At 46.9% G+C, this 22,981-nt stretch overlaps 1 protein-coding gene across 2 annotated transcripts in view; it reads right to left on the minus strand.

Moving 5' to 3' along the window:
• The window catches only part of CTPS1 (CTP synthase 1), a 31,220-nt gene extending 30,501 nt beyond the window's left edge, over nt 1–719 (minus strand). Inside the window, exon 1 of one of the 2 annotated variants that reach the window (XM_036102923.2) lies at nt 460–719. The gene's annotated coding sequence lies outside the window, so the exon portion shown is untranslated. The remainder of the gene's footprint in view (nt 1–459) is intronic. The other variant, XM_036102924.2, reaches the window with a different exon arrangement.
• Nucleotides 720–22,981: the final 22,262 nt, after the last annotated feature.

Consider the following 22,981-nt stretch of genomic DNA (forward strand, 5'->3'; position numbering starts at 1 on the left):
GTCGGGGCGCGCCGGAGGGGCCGTGGCCAGGCCGCCGAATCCATCCCCCACGCGGCGGCGCGTCTCGACTTGAACCGCCCCCCAGCCAGGCTGAGGCCGTGCGCCAGAGCCGGAGGGGCGAGGACCGGGGTAGTCCCCACCGAGCGGCGGCCGCCGGGGCTGCTCCGGGAGGGCTGAGCAGAGGGGCTCCCGCGCCTCTACGGCCCTCCCGGTCCCACGCGTCATCCCCGGCCCCCGGGTCAGCCGAGCCAGGCCGCGCTGAAATGGGCACTGCCGGCCCCCACGGCCCCGGCCCCGCGGCCTTTCCCGCCGCCCCGCGCCCCTTGCGGCCCGGCTTCCCAGCGGCGCCCGGCCACGCGGCCCCGCGCGCGGGAGCCGGCTCCTCGCCGGCCTGGCCGCCCGCCCGCCCCACTCCCGCTAGGCATGCAGCCCATTGGTCAGGCCTGCGAGCCACCTCACCCTGATTGGTGGAAACGGTGTCTGTCAACCGGCGGTGTGGCTGTCCCGCGCCGGGCTCAGCTCGCGCCGCCGATTCCTGCACGGGAGAACAGTTCCCCCGGGATCCCTGGAGTCAGCCTACCTGAGGCCGGCCTCCAGGCCTGCCGTCGGCTAAGAAGCTAGGGGTACGACGCGCGCGCTGGGCCGCTGGCCGCCAGTAAACCAGCCCGGCCGCATGCGCCCGGCAGTCTTTCACGGAGGCGGGCTCCAGGCGGTGCGCACGCAGAGGCGGGGGGCGGGGCGGGCGCGCGGGCCCTCCCCGGGGCGGGGTCTGGGTGCGCGGGGCACAGGGCCCCGAGTGCGCAGGCGTGGGGGGGACGCGTTTTCTCGTCCGGGTGGGCGGCTCTGCGGGGCTGTCCCCGCGCAGCTGACGCCGTGGACGCGCAGCAGTTCGAGACCAGGCTGGTGGCGGCCTTTCTGCCTCGCAGCCTTTGTCCGCAGTCGGCGGTCCAGGCTTCCTCTCTTGCAGAAGAGGCCGTTTTTTGGACTCACACCTGGCAAATCTGTCGTCTGGCTCCAGCAGCCTTCCAGAGGAGGCTAGATCCATCACACCATGCCTCTGAACCGTCCGACCTTGTGAGCACCACGTTCACGGCTACTGGTGGTGCGACCCCACCCCATCTCTCTCGCCGCGCCCTCTGGACCGAGGGACAGCGGCTGTGTCACCCCCGGCCGGCCTCTAAATGGGAAAGCCTAGAAGGATGGCTGGGCGCCGACTCCTTCCTCCTCTGGCTTCCTTGCCCCTCATCTGCCGTGAGGGCGGCTGCTTTGGATGGAGAAGGCGCCAGAGACATAGTTTCGTCCAGCTATGTCATTGAGCACCCCCTGTGTGCCACACGCTGTGCTGGGCTCCAGAGGACCCTGTCCTGGTGTAGTGGGGCGTAGTGGGGCAAAATTACACTTCGTCGTGATTCTCATAAATTTTTGCTGCTGGAGTGTCAGTGTGGGAACTGACCAAGTCTGGTGTAGATCGGGGATGCAGGCAAGAAAGTCTCCCCTGGAAAAGTAGTTTAAAGCTGACAACTGAAATATACCGGCAAAGAAAGGGAAGGGAGAGGTTGGGCGTAAGAATGAGTGAGGCAGAAAGGAAAGCCTGTGTAAAGGCTCTGAGGCCTAGAAGAGTCTAGCACAGCTGAATGGGAAGGCCAACGTAGCCCCTTTGGAAAAAGCCAAAGGAAGAGAGATTATGAGATCAGGCCGGAGAGGTGGGCATGGCCATACCATGCAGAGCATTATAGACTTAGTGCAGGATTTTCTTTCTCCTACAGGCAGTGGAAAGCCATAGAAATTTTTTTGAGAAGGGGGTTTTGTTTTTCTTTCGAATAGTGAATACGTGCATATGGTTAATTTTTTTTCCTCCAAACACTACACAGGATACACTTGAAAAATTTCTCACCTCTGTACCCCAATGTTCCTGTTTTCTTCCCTAGAAGCAATTTGTCACAAGCTCTTGTAGTCTTCATTGAAAGATTTAAAGGGAAGCTGTGACATGATCAAGTTTGTTTTTCAGGAAGAAGACTCCCAACAAATGGTTTCCAAGAAACCAGTTAGGAGACTTCTTCAGTGGCCCAAAGAGAGCTTCTGGCTTCCAAATCTGGATCACCACTGCTCCTACCCTGCCAAGCTACCCAAGCTGCACTCAGCTCCAAATCTAAAACATGGCTTGGGATGTATTTGAAGATGTGCTATGGCCACACATTCTTTCAAGAAGCATTTGGTGTTTATCTCAGCGCTGGGACATGATAGACACTGAGAACATACTTGCTGAAGTAATAGAGATGTTGTAGGAGACACAAGAATGAGCCATTCCGTCTTCTGGATGATCACTTTACCCTTTCCTCTCTTTCTTCGAACCTCTGCCTTCTCCTCCCCCATACTCTTTCTCAGCAGTGGTCTCGCTTCCTATTTCACTGAGAAAATAGAAGCCATCAGGAGAACTTCCTTGAGCTCCCAGTGTCATATCCATCAGCCTGTTTCTATCTCTGCACACAAGCTCTGCCTTCTCCCCTGTGCTGTGGACAAACTATCCTCATTGTTTCAAGCGCCGTATCTTCTCATCAACTCAAGAATGTCACTCTGGTAATTCTCCCCTCGTGCATCAGCAGTTCTCCCCCTCTCTACCAGATCATTTCTTGATCTCTCTTGACTGTACATGATTCTCTGGCTACCCCTCATTTCTCTGTGTCCTTTTCAACACAGCTCCTAGAAAGTGCTGTTTGCACTTGTCTCCAATTCCCTCCCTCTCTCTGGAACTCATTCTGATCAGGATATTGCTCACGTAATTGCACTGAACCTGTGCTTGTCGAAAATTAGCCTCTGTTCCCAGACCTCTGTATCCCAGCCTAGTCTCACACGGCCCGGATAAAGATGCCAGTGTGGCCATACGTGCGTGGTGTGAGTGCGCGTGTGCGTATTTGCATTGTTTGCACTGCCCCTCTCCCCAACCCTGAGCTCACGGACTCCCTGTGGGCTTGTGAGGGCAGCCATGCTGGCCCCAGGTCCTGCTCCTAAACTGACTACAGCATTTTCCTAACAGCATTTGTCACAGCTAGTCACTCCCTCCTTAAAGCGTGTTCTTTCCTGGGCTTCTAGGAAACCATTTTCTCTCTTTTTCTCCTCTTTCCCAGGCCTCTCCTTCTGGGTGCCCTTTTCTGGAGCCGTTCCTGTTCGTGACCTGTAAACATTGGTATGCCCCAGGGCTCAAAAGATCCCTTCTGCATCTATAATCATTCTCTACATGATCTCATCCAGACTTTGAATACCATCTATATTCTGACGACTCCCAAATTGATATTTCCAGCCCGGACCTGTCTCCTGAACTCCAGGTTTGGGGCTCTTCTAAGCATGAAAGTCCCGGCAGGAACAAACAGGCACCTCGTCTCCAGGTAGGACAATTCTGCAGTGCTGGGCCTGCTCTGGAGCTCCACACCGCCCCCACCAGATCAGGCCGAGGCCTACACTAGGGGGCAGCAAACTTTTCTGAAAAGGGCCTGATAGTATTTTAGCCTTTGGGGGCCATAGGGTCACAGCTCCTCAATTCTGTCTTCATAGCACAAAAAGTGTAATACCTGAACAAAATACGCGTCACAGAACTAGAAATACGGATTTGATCCGAAGTTTACACACTTGATCCGAAGAGGTTTACACACCTCTTCTCTGGTCTAGCTCCTCCCCTGCCCTATGCTGCTTTCCCCTTTCAGGTTTCACTTGAGAGCATCTCTCAATTATTCACTTACACAAGAACCCCATCTCTGTCCTTGTTCCCAGGGAACGTGACCCAGGACGGTGCCTCTCCTATACGTCCCCCCCCGTGGGGCGCTCCCTGCCTTCCCTAAGACATTTATCACAGGGTGCTGACATTGCAGGCCTGCTTGTGCGTCTCCTCCCCACCCGATCGTAATCTCTTCGAGACTACTTCACGTTTCTATGTCTCAGATCCCTTATCAGGTATAATTCTCCCTCACCTTTTAATAACTTTAATTCCCACTACCACCCGGTGATGGGAATGCCATGCTTATTACTATATTCCATATGATGAAGCCGGGAGTGAAAAGTAAGAATGCCCTCCTGAGAGCGCATGTGAAGTTTCACCTTGAATCCTTTCTGTTCTGCCCCCACCAGACCTTGCTAATTGTTTCCTCACTGAGGCTCCTTTGAGTGGCTTTCTCCACTTTCGCACCCCTGGCCAGGTGTGCTAATAGATTATCTGTCTGAGCCAGGGAGAAGGAAGGAGCCCACAACTACTGATTTAAATTTATATGTTTTGCCCAGATGGGGGCTACTTATACTAAAATTAAAATTTTTTTTTAGTTTTTAACAAATATGGAAATGGTACAAAATTCAGAAGGTAAAAGGGAATACACAGGGGCGCCTGGGTGGCTCAGTCGGTTAAGCGTCTGCCTTCAGCTCAAGTCATGATCCCAGGGTCCTGGGATCGAGCCCCACGTTGGGCTCCCTGCTGCGGGGAGCCTGCTTCTCCTTCTCCCACTCCCCCTGCTTGTGCTCTCTTGCTCTCTCTATCAAATAAATAAATAAAATCTTTTAAAAAAAAAAAGGAATACACAGTAAAAACCTCCCTCATGTATCTATTCCCCAGCCGCCTAGTTTTCCTCCCAGAAGCAACCAGTATTACCAGTTTCTTGTTTGTCTTTCAAGAGATACTCTGTGCACGGTCCGTATCCTCTCTTATTGACTATATATTATTTTAGTACAAATGTGTTGTTCTGGATTTGCCTCACTTGAGCCAGCTTTCTTTAGTGAATTAATTGGTTACCCTCACTTGGACAAAAGAGGATTTAAAGCTGTGTGTGTGTGTGTGTGTGTGTGTAAAATATGAGAGAAAAAATGAGACAAAGCGAAAATTAGGGTAGGAACTTTTTCTCCTCAATGACACTCCACTGCCTTCAGGATAAAGTCAAAACCACAATTTGATTTAATGGGGCTATGCACAAACTGGCCTCAGTTTACTCCTCTAGCCATATGACCCACCCCATGCTCTGGCCACACTGGACTCTTCCAGTTGCCTAAACATGCCATTTGTTCTCTTTCCCACATCTGGATCTTTGCACAGACCTCTGTTGGAAAGCCCCCTTCCCTTTGTCCTCCTAATGTCCCATTTCAGCTTGGCCTTCACTTGCCCCAAGTAACTTTCCTGGACAGCCTTCCGGGGCTAGCACCTCTCCTCCATTCTTCTATTGCTGCCTGGACTTCTCCAAGCACAGCACTCACAAGTTGTGTTTTGACGGCTCACTTCCTTGTCCAGATCTCCCCCTTATCTCTAAGCTCGTGAGGTGTGGGGCCTGTTTATCTGATTTACTGATGTGTGCTCAGTGCCTAGCTGGTCCCGGCACATAGTGCACATTTGGAAAATAGCTTTCCCCTGCAAATAAATAAATCTAGAAATTCAAGTAGATCCCTAATCCTATAAGCTTTCTAGAGGTTAGTCACAAATTTTAACTTCCCAGCAGCCAAAGTGAGAAGGGTCAATATGATTCACAGAAAACCGTACAGTAGTTGCTCAGGAGAAATATCACTTCCTCAAATAACCTTTCGCTGACCCCTTAAAGCCCCTTATTGGCACCCCTAAGTGCCCCCCACACACACACACACTATTTTTCCTTGGTCGCATTTATCAAAACTATAACAATTGATGGCGTAATTCGTTATTTGATGCCTGTCTTCTCTACCAGACTGTATTTCATTTATGAGTATACCCCAGCACCTCTCACGTGGCCTGCAGTTAATGTTTACTGAATGAATTAAGAGTCTCATGCTCTACCGACTGAGCTAGCCGGGCGCTTTACTGAATGAATTAAAAGGACCTTTATTCCTGTAACTGAGATCAGAAATTCCTTCTGAGAGTCTTCGTGGAGAGGACGCAGGACACGGAACACACGGAAGAATGGTCTCAGTAACACCCGTAGAGCAGACCTATGCTCGCAGGGCTCCTCCCTGGAATGATTCTCAATAAAGGCCGATGGCACTGCCTCAAAGTGCAAATCAGGCAAAGCAATTCTGCTGAGAGCCAACAGGAGGCCAAGAGTATGCAGTGTGGGGAAGAAGCCACCAGAAGGCCTGGCTTATTCAGAAGGAAATTATGAAACATCTTCTTGTACTCGTCTATAAAGAAAGTTCTCTAGGGGCGCCTGGGTGGCTCAGTGGGTTAAGCATCTGCCTTTAACTCAAGTCATAATCTCAAGGTCCTGGGATCAAGCCCCGCACCATGTTCCCTGTAGAGGCTGCTTCTCCCTCCGCCTGTGCCTGACGCTCCCCCTGCTTGTGCGCTCTCTCTCTCTCTCTCTCTCTCTCTCTCTGTCAAATAAATAAATAAATAAATCTTTATAAAGAAAGTTCGCTAACCAGAGTGCTGGGTAGATTGTGAGGGGCAGTGATTATTACACTCTGAGAGAGGCATGGAATAAAGCTATTCACATTACATTCAAAGGCTTTCAACAGTTATTTGAGCTTGGGGTAAAATTCGTATCTACCTCAGAATTAATTGATGTCCTTCAGGAGAACATGATGAGATGTTAGAATGATCTGATGGAGACATCTGTCTCATGTAGGGCATATAATAATATGCATTAGTGTTATATATAATCCTACACTAGTACCTCAATAATACATTTAGGGAAAAATATAATAAAAGACAAAGAAGAAAACACTTTATAAAAACATGTTTTTATGCAAGCATAATAATGAATCCTTAGTTGACCAATATATATATATATATATATATATATATATATATATATATATATAAAACATCAACACCTATCCCAGATTCAGGGGGACAGTTCTGATTTCTTGGAATTTTACCCTTTTTAATAAAAGTAATGTATTACACGTATAACTAAATGTCATTTTGTTATTATACTCGTATAAGATTTTTAATGCAAATAAATAGGCAGATGAGAAAGTGACTACTTTTCAGATCATATATTTTGACCTTTGGGTTCAGAAAACCTGGCAAACAGGACTTATTTCCAGTATCCTCAGCATTAAGAACTCCTCCCCACTTCCCATGCTAGTTGACTATTACTCTTCTGATCTACAGAGCACTCTCTTGTTCATCTTTTCCAGCATTTACCATATTATATTGAGCTTATCTGGATTTGCTTCTCTTTAGACTGAGAGAAAGAACTGCCTCTTTTCAGCTCCAATAGCTGCAGGAAGGGGTGGCAAAGCCTCCCTTAAACTTCACAAGCCCCCCAGAACCACCTCAAACATCTAATCTCCCTAAAAACTCTGTGCTCATTGGACAAGCTCCCGCCGCTGGCTTCCAACCAAATGGCGGCCCCTACACCCTTCTAGTGTGGAGACTCTAGAGGCAGAGCGTTCTGTCCACAGTCCTTAGCACAGTGCTTGGCATACAGCCAGCCCTCAGTAGATATTTGATGAACTGGATTAAGACTATGAAATTAACCTTGTGATGTTCAACTTTCTCATGGTGTGGCTTTTTTCTACCTATTTGTCCAAGACAAACGAGTATTGTTGCAAGAAAACCAATTGTATTTCAGTTGGGAAGACACCATGAAAGCAATCCTTACTTCAGCCCAACTCAGAAATCCAAGGGACTCAAATGATTCCAGGCAGTGTTTCCTCAGGGTGATTTGTGGACTGAGGATCACTAGGGGGTTGGTATGTCAATATTCTCCGGACCCCCACTAGGCATCTAGCATTTTCCCAGCTGCCACAGAGTTGAGTGACCTAACCAATTGGCACAAAGAAGATGGACAGTCAGGAGATTGAGAGATTTAGAAAGATTTGCATCCAGGAAGCACTCAGTGGAGCTATGTATGTGTATAAAATTCCATAGTTATAATTTCAAATTCTGGGGCCAGGCTCCAGACATCTGTATCCTGGATCTCTCTAAGAGATCTATTTCAGTCTCCAAGAACTACTCATACTCCTGCCATTATTACCATGACCACTTGAAAGGCACCTTTTAAACCTGGGGGGAAATAGGGACAACTCCTATATGCTCTCCAACAACTCCCACGTTTGCATAATTAGCACTTCGATTCCTGTTGTACATGCTGAGAGTTTTAAAAATGATTCAACCTTTTAAAATACCTGCATTCAACACATATTTAATTAATCTGATCTCAAGGAGCTATGGGGAAAACACCCATCTGTTTGTGGGTTTAAATAACTGGAAAGATGGAAGAGGATGATATGGTAGAGGTGACGTTATTCTGGAGGAAGAAGTTGAGGGCTGGGTTGTTGTTTGTTTTTTAAAAAATTATATTTTGGGGCACCTGACTGGCTCGGTCAGAAGATCATGTGACTCTTGATCTTGGGGTCGTGAGTTCAAGCCCTACATTGGGTGTAAAGATTACTTAAATAAATAAAACCTTTAAAAAATCTTTTAAAAATTATATTTTGTAAACCTTTTTTGAAATGTAACATACTGCAAAAAATTGTAAAATTGTAAGTGTACAACTTAATGTATTTTTACCTATTGACCACACCCATGAAAGTAGCACCCAGACTAAGAAACAGAACATTACCAACACCCCAAAAGGTCCCCTCGTTCCCCTCCAGTTACCGCCTATACACTCCACCACCCCACCACCCCACCACCGCTCCGCATAACCACCACCCTGACTTTTGGCAAGGTAGATTCGTTTTCTCAGGGCTCTTTTTAAAGCTAAACTGGGAATAATATGGTCATCTACCAAAGCTCTTCTTTCTTTCAAGAACAACATTTTATTTGGCTCCTTTAAATTGTAGCTGTCAAAATAAATAAATAAATAAATAAATTGTAGCTGTCTCCTCTCTCCCACCTCCATGCCAGATCCTCTTCCTTTTTAGGTAAGTAAGTCATCTTCCCCTGTTTCCTTTTATGCAAACAAAGCAAAAGGGTCAGCAAAATGGGTATCTATTTCATTCATTCACTGACAAAGCTTGTACTGGCCTCCCCCATGTGCCAGGCACTGTCCCAGGCGTCTGGGTCACAAAGATAATTACCATACTGAGGTCAGTATAGGATTGGGGGAAAGTGGAGGGGCACCTTGGAACCCCCAGGAGGGGCACCTAACGCAGCCAGATGTCCAAAAAACTTCCCAGAGCAGTGTCTCTAAGAAGGGCAGGCTGGCAAAGTGGGTTGGAGGGGGTTTGGAGGAGGGGTTCATGTGCTGAGTCACAGATCCTGGTAGGAAGCTGTGAACGGTCCCTGCGAAGACCTCAGTAGTGAGAAGACCTCCGGATTACAACGCTGGATTGACCAAACACGCCAAACTTTCCCACCCCACTGAAACCTCATTAAAACTACAATAAAGAAGTGTTTTTAAAAACATGTTAGTCCAGGGGCACCTGGGTGGCTGACTCTTGATTTCGGCTCAGGTCATGATCTCAGGGTCATCTCAGCCCCTGGCATGGGGTTCTGCGCTCAGCAGGGAGTCTTCTCGAAAATTCTGTCCCTCTGCCCCTGCCCCCACGCTCGCGCGTGCTCTCCCTCTCTCTCAAATAAATACATAAATCCTTAAAATATAAAAATAAAAACCTGCTAATCCACATAAAGTCAGGAGAACAGGAGAGATGACAGGAGTAAAGACTTTGACAGCAACAAATTAGACGACTGAGTGAGAACTGAGAGACTCAAAGAAGCCGGAAGCCCAGCCAGCATGCGGAGCACCCAGAGCCGTCTTGACTTGCTGAGGCACGAGGGATTTATCATGAGAATTAAACTGTGTACAAGTGAAGGAGTTGCTGAGGAAGTGAAGGTCAGGGTGGGGAGATGGGGATCAGAGAAGGGTCATTAACAAATCCTTGTGAAAAACCATCAAAGTGGACGCCAGGGAGTGGCTGGGGCGTGGAGAAGCCGGCCATGCCCAGCCACGGGGAAGGTCTGTGGGAGGTCTGGGTGGCTGGCGCCCCCCTCCAGGGCCCAGGCCTCTGGTGGTGCACCCAGGGGCCACCGTGGTCAGCAGGGCCAGCCCTGGAGCAGAGGTGCTGGCTAAGCAGTGAGGACAAGCCGGAACCCACCCAGCACTTACGCGTCCCTCTGTCACCAGAACTCCCTTCGAAGAATAGTGGCCATCTCTTTGCTTCTGCTGCCCGGTCTTCAAAGCAGCTGCTCTGCCAGCCACCCTTGCGGGACCCTACATGGAAAGGGGTGCTGGGAAATGCCGTTCCAGTTGGACCAAGTGGAAAGTAAAACTCGGAGCTCTGAGTGCCGGGAAGCAACGAGTCAGACAAAGGCCAGACTCTGGCGCCGGGGAGCACCGTTCCGGAGCCCGACTGCTCAGGCCTGCACGACTGAGTGAGAGAAGTTCTACCTTGTGCCGGCTCATGCAGCCCTGGGCTCTGTCCCTTCAGCCGAATGTGTAGCCCAGAGAAAACACCCTCTGCTTCTCCACTTGTAATCATCACCTTAAATGTCGTCTCGCTCCAGGTTGTGGATCTGCTAGCTGCCTCGCCGTCTCTCCCAGACCCTGGTTGGCAGCCTCCATGCCTGCAGCCACTCCAGCCACTCGTGGTCCAAGCTGAGCCTTGCCCCCTGCTCACTGTCACCCCCCCCCCCAGGGCCTTTCCTCCAGGCAGAAGAGAAACAGCCCCCTCCCCTTGTAGAGGTCCTCTTTCTTCTAGGGGAGCCAGCCTGCTTTTCTTGCCTCTTCCCACACCTGGTCTCAGTCTGCACTTTGCCCTGCAGCCCGGCTCTGGCAGAGCTCACTCACCCCGGAGGACACGTGCTTTTCCTTAGAAGTCTCCTTCACAGCCGGCCGGCCAGTCATGTGAATGGTTTCCTGGGCTCCATCAGCTCCTGCGGACCTTTCGTGGGCTCTCCTGTCTTAATCAGAGGCTGCCTTGCCCCGGAGCCCAGGGCAAGCTAATCCCCCAGGGCAGAAACCCCAAAATGTGTGGCTTCCGTAAGATTCATGTTTATCTCTCACCATGTAACAGCCTTAGGGTGAGTGGTCCTGGCTGACAGGCTGGCCAGCCTGGACCTAGGTTCCTTCTATCTTGTTGCTCTGCCTTCCCAACAGTGTTGTCCTCATCTGCATGGCCAAGCCTGGCTTCCTGCCATGTCTGTATTCACAGGAGTAGAGAGAGAAAGGAAGTGAAGGAAAACAATTTCCTTTGAGGCAATAATGTAGACGTTGCCCTCACCGTCAGAATGGAGCCAGAGAGCCACGTGTGGGCTGCAGGGGAGGCTGGGGAATGTAGTCTTGAGCAGGTGACCATCTGCACAGAGAAGCTCTTATTACTAAGGAAGAAGCAGAGAATAGATCTCGGGGGGAGGTAGATGACCACAAGTCCACCACGGCCAGGCTGCCCCCTAAGGCATAGAGGATAATCACTGCCCACTTCTTATAACGTTTCTTCCCCTTTCCAGGCAAAATGTAGGGTCTATGCAGACATTTTTCTCTAAAAACCTAAAAAAAGGCAACATCCAGTGTAGTGGATATTGTCATCACCCTGCCTGTGTGCTTAGCCCTCCTGGGCACGTTACCCTGACTTCCCACTGTCCCCTCCCAAAAATCTTCACTTAGGGCTTCCTGTGGCTTCCGGAGCTTCTATGCACACAGGGAGGACCTGAGGTGCTGGAGAATTAACATTCCCTGAGCTTCCCTGAACTCAGTTCAATCCTGTTCATCTCAACCAACACTGAGGCAGACCCACCTCTTCGAGGCTCCGTGCCGGATACCCAGGGTACAGACAAATCCTGAGCCCCATTGGCTCACGCTCTCCACCGGATGCAACACTGAGTGCTTGACCCGCCTTCCTCATTTAATTCTCCTGGCAGCCCTTTGAGGTTCATTCTCTTCTCTCCATTTTATGGATGAGGAAACTGAGCCTAAGAAAGGATAAGTACCTGCCCAAGTTCCCAGCTTGTAATCAGCAGAGATGAGGTTTGAACCCATGTCTGTCTGGCTCTAAGATGCTTCATCTAATGAGAGATACTCCCTGCCCCAAAAGCCTGTGGTCAGGAGGGAAACAGGGCAGGTACGAAGATCACTAACATCCCCTGCTGAATGCAGCAATGACAAAGGTAAAACTTACAACTTCTTACTGGCTGGCATGTGTTCAAGTGATGACCCAAGGAGCCAACATAGCATCCCAGGACTGCTTACGTTTGGACTGTTACCTGACAGGGCAATGCAACTCTGTATTTTTTTTTTTTTTAAGATTTATTTACTTATTAGAGAGCTAGAATGAGCATGAGGGCGTGCAGAGGAAGAGAGAATCCCAAGCAGACTCTGAGCTGAGCTTGGAGCCCGATGGGGGGTTGATCCCAGGACCCTAAGATCACCAAGATCGACCTGAGCTGAAGCCAAGAGCCAGTCGCTGAACCCACAGAGCCACCCAGGCACCCCTACAATTCTGTATTTTTAAGCCCCCATAACTTGAATCTTTTTACAGCGAACTCTTTTAACTCAGTGCTTCCCAAACATGTTCCCCATCATGGGATATAGGAAATTTCCCATGTAGGAAATAGCAGGATTTATATGGTGTATTAGAATACACTCAAGATTTGGGACTGTCTATATAGAACTCGGTGAAAATACTAATTATATTTTCTTTATGGTACATAATTATGAAAGGAAATAACATACAAAGTATTTAGGCAAATAGTAAATATTGAATTAGAATAAAACTTCCAAATAACCTCTTTTCAAATGTCTGATAGGAAATCAGCTTGCTCTCATGAACATTTTATACTAGATTCTATCTCGGAAATGGACACAGTATTTCTGATTATGTTTTTCCAATCATGCTCCATTCAAATTCATGATCATCACCATTGACAAGAAATATTTCACAAAGTAGATACTGTGAAGGGCAGCAATATCTACCATTTTCCCCCTCCAACTGTCAGAAACTCCTTTTTTATTCTTAATAGAATTAGGATCCTTTGAATTTTACTTTAATGAGGCAATTGTTCTCCAACACTAACAGTTCTGTTTTTTCTTTCATTGACAACATGTAAGATTGAAATTTCCAGTAGTGATATAAAGGGCTTTAGAATGCAATTGTACTTTTCTCAAGTCAAGTATTTTAAAGTTATGATGAAACATTCTTCCAACATACACAGTCATTGCTCTATCAGTCTTAGCAGTTTCTTCTTAGGATTCAAATCATAACTCCAAGTTAGTTCACTGGTAATTTCACTTCTCCGAAGGCAAATTTTTTTCTTTGTCCCTAAGTGTTGGTAACATGTATTAATACTGGGCGGGGGAATCCCAAGACCTCCCCTAGGCTCTGATTTGCTAGTGGATTCAGAGCAGAAAATCAGTGCAGGGAAAAGGTGCTCGGGTGAAGAAGTCTAGGAGAAACTAGGCACAAGCTTCTAATTGTCCTTCTGTGATGGAGTCACCCAGAGAGGCCCTAATTCTCCCAGCAATGATATGTGAACACACAGGCAGAGTGTTGACAATCAGGGAAGCTCAGCTAGCTTTGTTGTCCAGGGTTTTTCATTTGGGTTAAGTCACTAGGGATACAGCACCCACATGACTGGCCTTAACTACTCCATCTCCAGGTCCCCAAATATTAAACTAACGCATCATGGTCCATGGCCCAAGAGCTCAGAGGTCATCTTCCAAGAGCTGGTCAAGGGCTAGTCCTGAATATCTTTGGAATGTGCAGAGTCTGGGCAACCCAGACCTGCTGAGTTAACCCATGACTGCACAAATGTACTTTGGCATACTTCTCACAACTTTTGATCAAGTTCATTCAGAGACTCAAAAATGTCAACTAAGTAAGTCAGATTTTCAAGCCACTTACAATCTTTCAAAAAAAAAAATCGCAAAGTGAGACTGGTTCACAATTTTTACATTTTATTTTTATCGTTTTTTAAGCCCACAAACTCCTGACAGAGCTCTTCTTTAGGCGAGTCAGTGCATTTCTGTATGAAACAGCAGAGAGTCGTTTTGTTGTCCTATTTCTTCACATGAAGCTGAAAACACACAGGACTGACAGGCTTGGGGTCTTTTTGTTTTTTGTTTTTTGTTTTTTTAAGTAGGCTCAATGCCCAGCGTGGAGCCCAATGCAGGGCTCAAACTCACAACCATGAGTTCAAGACCTGAGCCGAGATCAGACGCTCAACTGACTGAGCCACCCAGGTGCCACATGGCTTGGGTTTCAGTTTATCATTTTGATCACATCATGTATTGTGGAATTCAGATCTTTACATATAATAGCTTTCTGTGAATGAAAGAATGTGCTTCTCAAGTCTCAGGATTTGGGGGACAAATTTGTGAAGTCGAGGTTCTACATCCTGTTACTGCGGCCACCCCAGGAGACCACAATCCGAGGCGCTCGTTTACGCCTACTACTCGCTCCTCACTGGGTTCTGAGAATTCTGCTCACTGCTGCTTCTAGCTGACCACCGTTACTGATGATTGGAGCTTCAGCATTCTGCAATGAAAGGTTTTTTGGGCTTCTGAATTAGCTCTGGTTCTACATCCCCTGAGATGGTTTCAATGAATCCAGAGGATTGTTTGGAAGAGGCAATTTTTCTATACACTTCTTCTTCTTCTTTTTTTTTTTTTTGGAAAGTAAAAGAATTTTAAAAAGTACAATTTGAAGGAACCAATGTGACATTGGAATAAACTTGAATTGACAGGAGAAAAAAAATCCAAATAATCCTTTACCTACATCTTGATAAAAGGGCAGGGAAATTCATGATTATTCATGAGAAAAGATGTAGCATGCACATTGAGCAAACATCTGCGTAATGTATATTCCCATATTCACTTTGGGGTGGAGACTTAACATCAGAATGAGGTGAAATGTAGTCCCTGATGTCAGGAGGTTATCTTAGGACAAGGAGAAGGGCCTATGGGCATGCTCTAAGAGCTGGTATAACGTGGACAGGGTCTTAGGCTTGTTGTCTCAGGTAAGGAATGCAGGCCCTTGTTTGTTCATCGGCTGGAACCATATCAGTTGATCTTGAGTTCAAGCTTTTGCAGAGACAGCTGGTGAGTGTGTGAGTGGGGTCTGGTAAGGCTGTTGGGAACTCTGTAAGCAAGGTATCAGGCCGACGTTTCCAAGGGCCTTCCTTGGCTCCATAAAGTCAACCTTATTTCCTTAAAGTTGTCTGGTCATATCTGATTCAATGTGTGTTTCTCTCAAATATGTCATTCTAGTCAAAGCCTTGGTAATATAAACAACATTTCCAATGGTGTCCTCTGTGAGCATTGGTTCCTTCCCCAAAGCTGGGGGCTTCAGTGACCGAACCAAAACCTCTATTTGCTTCTTCAGCCCCAAATTCAGTACTGATAGTTTTCATGTGGACTGGTGAGATGAGCGATTCTGCACATGGGTGAGATATTTTGACTTTGGCTATTAAGTGCAGGACCTTACAACCAGTTTCTTGAGCTCTGCCTGAAAGTGTTGTAACAGAGCTTATTAAAGGACTTTGTTTCTTGCTTTGGAATGACAGACATTTACCAAAATCAATTATTTTCCTACAGTAGCTGAAAGGTTTGCAGTCAGGTGTAGGCAGGCATGGCCTGGCCACCTTGCATCACATGATGACTTTTCCAGGACATTAGACTTCTGGGCCAACAGATAAAACTGGAGGGTCCCAGAGTCCAAATGGGAGATAATCTTGGCGTATTTATTGACTGTTGAATGACAAACGTTTTCTGTACTACTGTGTTGAGTGATTCTGATGGCATCCCAGTTTTTTTTCAAAGATTCATCTATTTATTTTAGAGAGAGACAGAGCGTGAGAGCGGGGGTGGGGGGTGAGGAGGAGCAGAGGGGGAGGGAGAGGGAGAGAGAGAGTCTCAAGCAGACTCTCAGTGGAGCCCTACACGGGGGCTTGATCCCACAACCATGAGATCATGACCTGAGCCAAAACCAAGAGTCGGATGCTCAACCGACTGAGCCACCCAGGCGCTCCGATGACATCCCAGTTTTAATTAAAAGTTTTTCATTATAATGGGAAAATAATTATCTGTAAAAATTACACAATGAGATACCACTTCACACCTATCAGAATGGCTAAAATTAACAACTCAGGAAACAACAGGTGTTGGTGAGGATGTGGAGAAAGGGGAATCCTCTTATACTGTTGGTAGGAATGCAAACTGTTGCAGCCACTCTGGAAAACAGTGTGGAGGTTCCTCAAAATGTTGAAAATAGAGCTACCCTATGACCCAGTAATTGCACTACTAGGTATTTATCTGAAAGTAGTGATTCGAAGGGGCACCTGCACCACAATGTTCATAGTAGCAATGTCCACAATAGCCAAACTATGGAAAGAGCCCAGATGTCCAGCAACATGAATGGATAAAGAAGATGTGGTATTTATATATACAATGGAATATTACTCAGCCATCACAAAGAATGAAATCCTGTCATTTGCAACAATGTGGATGGAGCTAGAGGGTATTATGCTAAATGAAATAAGTCGGTCAGAGAAAGACAATTATCATATGATCTCACTCATGTGTGGAATTTAAGAAACAAAACAGATGAACATAGGGGAAGGGAAGGAAAAATAAAATAAGATGAAAACAGAGAGGGAAGCAAACCATAAGAGACTCATAACTCTAGGAAACAAACACGGTTGCTGGAGGGGAGGTGGGTGGGGGAATGGGGTAATTGGGTAACGGGCATTAAGGAGGGCACTTGAAGTAATGAGCACTGGGTATTGTATGCAACTGATGAATCACTAAATTCTACTTCTGAAACTAATAATACAGTATATGTTAATTAAACTGAATTTAAATAATTTTTTGAATTATATCTATTTAAATAAAAGGTAGTTAAGGTTACTATAGGCCTCTATACCTATATGTCTCCTGCATCTCTAAGAATGTTTAATACACATTGCATTAAATTTTTAAAAAAGAATTCAGCAGGCAAAATGGGAAATACTAAAGTGTTAATTTTCATTTAACTTAGTAATTAAATTTCTGGAAATTCATAACATAAAGATATTACTCCTATTCAAGTATAATGAAAATATTTCAAAAATCAATTTTCTGCTGCCATAAAGTCTTGGTCTCTTAAATAATTGATTTGATTATTTTCAATTACTTTCATTTCTAGACATAAAATTTTTATTGTTTCTTTTACATTATTTTTATTGAGCTACAATGCATAGAGTGAGGTGTGTGAAGTGTATGCACCTACAGGGTACATTTGGTGTATCTTTCCATTTCTATGTGCCAGATCCAGATAGAGATAATTTCCATCCTCCCAGAAAGCAGCCTCCTCCCTTCCCAGGTAACCCCTGATCTGATTTCTATCACCGTAGGTTACATTTGCCTGTTCAAGAACTTTATGTAAATGGAATCATACGGTGGGTGCTCTTTTACCTGGCTTTTCTACTCGGCATCATGTTTGAGAAATTCATCCTTGTCGTGTGGATATATCACAATTTCTTCATTCATCTGTTGATGAACATTTGGGTTGTTTCCAGTTTGCGGCTATTCTGAACACAGCTGCTATGAACATGCTTGTGCAGGTGTTTTCCTGGACGTGTGCTCTCCCTGCCATTGGATCAATCAATCCCAAGGACCAGAAGCTCAGGGGCCGAGCAGGTATGTTTAACTTTAGAAGCATTTTCTCGTCTTCAAAAGCTAACAACAATTCATTCTGAAATTCCACCAAGAATCAGACTGTGTTAAACACTAGCGTCAAAAATCAATAGTCATTCACTCAGTCAAGAAATGACAAGTAAGAAAATTAACATGATATATTATTTTTTATACGGGAACACTATTACTACTAATAATATCCATGCTTCCACAGTAGCAAAATATGAAAAATAAGAAAATTAAAGATACGTCAATATTTTCTAGGTCTTCGTAAAATAATGTTGCAGATGCTAAGCAAACCAGGACTAGGGTGATAATCAGCTGATCTGAGATGATTTCGCTGTGCACCTCAGGGTGGGGGGGTGTGTGGCATAACGTGGGCCCGACAGAGCCTTGCTGGTAGCAGGGTACCTGGCATAAAATCTTGGCCACAAAAATAATGATTGCTAATCCCAGAGGGAGCCATCTGATAGTGTTCAGATACATTTTCAGCTGCAGTCACCTTCTGAGGGGTCGAACAGATCGACATGCCCACAGCCCATCTGTGGCACACCAGTGGGAATGCTCTGTCCTAGCTAATAGCAAAAGGGATTCCAAGACTAAACATGTTCTGTAGTCAAATAATTTTGGAGGATTCTATGCTAACATTAAGCTGCAGATTTTATACTATGGGAATTCGCAGAACCTTTAAGATGCCAATGCCCAGCGTGAGTTCTCTGGGGTCCCCAAACGAAAGCAGGCAAAGCACAAAGTCATGCAGTTCACATAAACATAAATATTCAGTAAACATAAAAAAACACTCAGCCCCACTCATAACTAAATAAATGCACAATAAAACAGGATAGGATTAGTCACATAGAAGATCAGCAAGCCTGAAAAAGCTTTACAACATCCACCATACTTGGGTGGGAACAGGTGATCTCCCAGAAGGTAGGAGGTGTAGACTCACAAACTGTTTAGAGGCAGTGTCACTTAGGGATGATGCTCATTATCCTCCCCCCAGAAAAGTTTGGAGATGGGCATCCCAGGCTGTGTAGCCACACTGCCACATCCCCAATAATTCAGACCCCGTCTGTCTTTCTGCTCTATCAGCCTTAGCGTGAAGCTTTTATTATCATGTTCGCCTCATTATGAACTCATGGTTACAAGATGGCTGCTTGACCTCCAGTCTCAGGTTCACATTCCAGGTAAGAAGAAGGGAGCAGCAAGGTGGAAGAAGTGGTGCTTCCATCAGGAAATCAGTGCTTTCTCAGAAGCCTCCTGTAGGCTTCTACTTAGATCTGTGTCTCGAACTGGCCACCCTTAGATGCAAGAAAGGCTGGGAAGTATAGATTTTAAGCTTAGCACTTTGCCTCTTTGAACAAAATCAGATATTGGTTTACCTAATCTGGCCTTAGCCAACTCTTGGATCTCATTTCATAATTCTTCCCCTTGGCTTCTGTTCTTCAACCTCATTGATTACAACATACAGTGTTAGTGCTCCGCTAATAATGTTCGATTATGTTAGATTGTTTCAGATACCTCCTTTTCCTTCATTGCTTGTGTTTTCCGGCTTTGGTATGCTTTTGCTTTCAACACCCAGTACCCATGGCTCTTTTTGGAGGGCAGGGCTGCCCTCAAGCTACTGGAGTCCACCTGCCTGCGTGAAGTGTCTGAGCATTTACATCTCCCTGGTTTAGGGGTGGCCCTAAACCATGGATTGATGGGAGTATGGAAGTCTTGGCAACCTTGCCTTAGGCGGGGACAAACTCTAAGGCATAACTCATGCACCAGAGCTCTCTGTAGGATCAGGCTGAGCCCGCCCTCTGCAACATTCTGCCTGAAGTCACATCTTTGCTTGGAATCCTCTTCCCTGCCTTGCCTCCCCCATGCCCTTGCTGCTCACCCCTAAGGGAGCACTTAATAAGTCACTTGCACATGAATCCTCATCCAAGAGTCTGCTCCTGGATTTCCCGACTTAAGACACTGGCCTTCTTGCTGTTCGTAGAATATGCCAAGCCTGCTCCTACCACAGGACCTTTGCATGCCATCAGGAATGCCTTCTCCCAGATATATGCATGGTTCAGAGCTTCGCTTTGGTCAGGTCTTTGCTCAAATATCATCTCATCAGTGAGACTTTCCTTAACCACACTACCTAAAATAGACCCCCCTCCATCAATTTCTATCTCTTACCCTACTTTTCTTTATAATACTTATCACTACTTAACAATATATATTTCGTTTATTATCTTTCTCCTCCAGTAGAATGTAAGTTCCAGGGCTATGAACCTTGTCTTTATTCTCCTCTATATACCCTGCACTAGGATTAATGCCTGCCAGAAGGCATGCCTCCAATATATTTGCTAATTGAATTAATGAATGAATTATAAGGAAGGATCTATGCAGCCTTAGGAATTAGAAAGTGATTTTCAGCTTTGAAAGGGGGATTTGAGAGAGCATTGGAGCTGTGTGGGGGGTGGGGTAGAAAAACAGCCTTTCAGATTCCATAAACATTTATTGAGACTCCAAAGCTAAGTCAGGAGCCTCAAAGAAGCTCCTGGTCTCAAAGAGGGCCCAGCACCCCCCCCCACAAACTGGTACTTATATGCACCATGGGGTCTCTATAGTGGCCTAAGCACAGGGCTATACGAACAATCTCTTCTGTCTGGGGGCGTCCAGGACGGCTTCCTTCATGGAAGAGGCCACATTTGACATTAAAGAAAGAGTCCGTTTCTAGGAGGAGAAGGTGGGTTGCAGTCCCATTAGGAGGAATAGCATATGGGAAGGCATAAGACCCACGCCTGTCTGTGTGGATAAAACAGAGTGTTCCTGGGGAGAGCCATAGGGTACTGAGGGGCACAAGGTTGGAGAAGAGGGGCCAGGCAGCAAAGGACCTTGAACGTTTAGCTTTGTCCAGAAGGCAGTAGACAGCTGTGGGTAAGGTTTAACCTGGAGGAAGAACAAAATGGAGAACAGTCAGAGCCAGGTTTCAGCAAGTTACCTCTGGTGGTGGCATGGACGGGGTGGAGAGTTAAACCCCATCCCTTCTGTCACCCGACCCCTCACAGCTCGAGGCGCAGAGCTGAGCTGTTGCCACCAGAGGGCGCTATGACCTAGGACACAGGCCTCCTGCGTTTCCTGATCGCTTGAGCCTTCAGACCCGTGACACTTCCAGCCGGGTCACCACGGCTGTGTGGCTGTCTGCACACAAAACCTTGGGAAATCTTCTGTATTACATCTTATCTGACACGGAGGACTGCTGCAGGTGCCATGGTATAAACAGGTGAGATCCTTGGATCTCTGTTTTAAACAGCCTTTCATTCGGTTCTGATGCATGATCAAGGTTGAGAATCACTGGTCTAAGAAAGCACTGCACACTGTGGTGGGTGACCTCAGAGGAGTGAGCCCAGCGTGCTGCGGAAGGGCCACGAGAGGCTTCCTGGAGGAGGTGTCCTAGGAGGAGTCAGGCAGGCAGAGAAGGGGAGAGAAAGGCATTCCAAGCAGAGAGAACAATTGTACCAAGGCTCCTACGAGGGAAGGCCTAGGCTCTTATTAGACTCTGGCAGGAAGGGGATTTACACAAAGGGGCTCAATCTTTGTCCCCCCATGTATGCTCCTGATTTCTCTCCAGGGGTCTCATGTTTTGAAAGATGCTCTCTTCCAAAAAGCTGCTCTAAATAATTAATCATTCATTCATTTCCTACTATTTATTAATCAATATATATAGCTCCAATCAGAGTTTCTGATTAGCATGAGATGTCCAGACTTCCTACCCTGAATTAATAATGATAGTAACTACCATTTGCCGAGGGCTCACTCCGGGCCAGGCTCAGTGCCAAGTGCTTTACCTGTGCTAACTCATTCCACGGCCACCATCATCCTCTGAGTGGGGGACTGTTATCACTCCCATTTCAGTGAAGAGGAAACTAACATGTGAGAGAGGCTAACTTGGCCAAAGGCCCACCAGGATATGATCTAACCTGGGTCAGCCCTCCTGCAGAGCGGGCTGGATCCAAATGCTTTCCTGTTCCTTGGGAGGAATGCAGTTCCAGCCTCAAAGAAAGATACCTGGCCCATCGGCACATACAGTCTTCTCCTGAGCAAATGCACAATTCCTGTTATGCATTTAGAAGTGCTAAAATAGCTCATGGTACCCATTTCTGTCTTGAAAGCTCCCTAAGGTTCTGGGAGTCCAGGTCAGAATCACTGAGCTAGTCCAACGTTCTTGTTCTCTCCCAACACCCAAGGTAGAGATAAGAATATGGAACCCAAGGAGGGGCAGTGAAGTGGAGGCAGCCTTCCAGGACCTCCTCAAAGCATTCTCTGGTAACATGACACTAGAAAAGAGCTCACTGGTTCATGGGCCTTTGTCCCCCATCTCTGCTGCCTGTCTCAGCCCCCCAGCTCTGCCGCCCTCCCTTGCTTCCTTCCTCCTCCAGCATCCTCTTAGTCCCTGCTCCGTGCCAGGCCCTGGGCACGGGGGATGCCAACACAAATAGGTACTTCATGCCAGCCTCTCAATCTCACGTGGTCTATGGCATGTTGCTGTTACCTGCTTTTCCCGAGCTGTGTCCATCACAAAGAGGGTTTGGGGGCAGATGTCTTGAGCAGCAGCAGCAGCTCTCTCCTCGCCCACTGGCTTTGCAGGACAGAATAGAGTATAGCCTGTCCCACCTCCCAACTCCATCCCCACTCCCCACTCTGCCCTCTGTTCCTATGATGGGCAGGCTCCATGCCCCATGAGTTCTGCCTGAGATGTTTGGGGGCTGCTGGCTGCCTCCTCCCTTTTTCCCTTTGATAAATTGACTTTCTGTATCTGCCCTTTCTCCCTCTGGCCCTCCTGCCATTGATGGCTCACTGCTAATGTCTTTTCTCTCTTCTTTAGGTCCATTTGATAGCCAGACATCACCACCTCCCTGGTGGGCAAGTCCTCTTTGTCTATGTTTGTATTGATAAATTAGGTCCAGTTACCTTTTCTGTGCTGGCCCTGGGAATACAGACAACAGTGGGTTGTGGGGTCTGCCCTGGGGGAGCTCACAGTCTGGGGTGGATGTCATGACCACGCTGTGAAAGGCCAACCCAACAAAGTCACTTACTTTTTCCGGGTTTGCCTTAATGCTAAGGGTATGCACTTGGGCCACAATTATTATGCCCCAGCGAGTCCTGGGCAAACACAGGTGGCTTCTCTGGCTCTCTCAGGAAAAAGGGCAGTCCTTGCATATTCTAGCTCCAAAAGGAAGCCAGAGTTCTGGGGGGGGAGTCTCTAAAGCCAGGAGAGGGAAACATGATCCAGCAGAAAGCCCTACCTGTTAGCAGGTTGGGAGTCTGTCCTCAGAGGCAGACTTCTAGTAACCAATTCACAAACACTGATATACTAAGCCAAAATGTCCGTTAAAATATTTTTTTTTTATTTAAAGATTTTATTTATTTGACAGAGAGATAGAGAGAGAGCACAAGTAGGCAGAGCAGCAGGCAGAGGGAGAGGGAGAAGCAGGTTCTCCGCA

This window comes from Halichoerus grypus, chromosome 5, assembly GCF_964656455.1.
Source record: "Halichoerus grypus chromosome 5, mHalGry1.hap1.1, whole genome shotgun sequence".
NCBI classification, from domain to species: Eukaryota; Metazoa; Chordata; class Mammalia; order Carnivora; family Phocidae; genus Halichoerus; species Halichoerus grypus.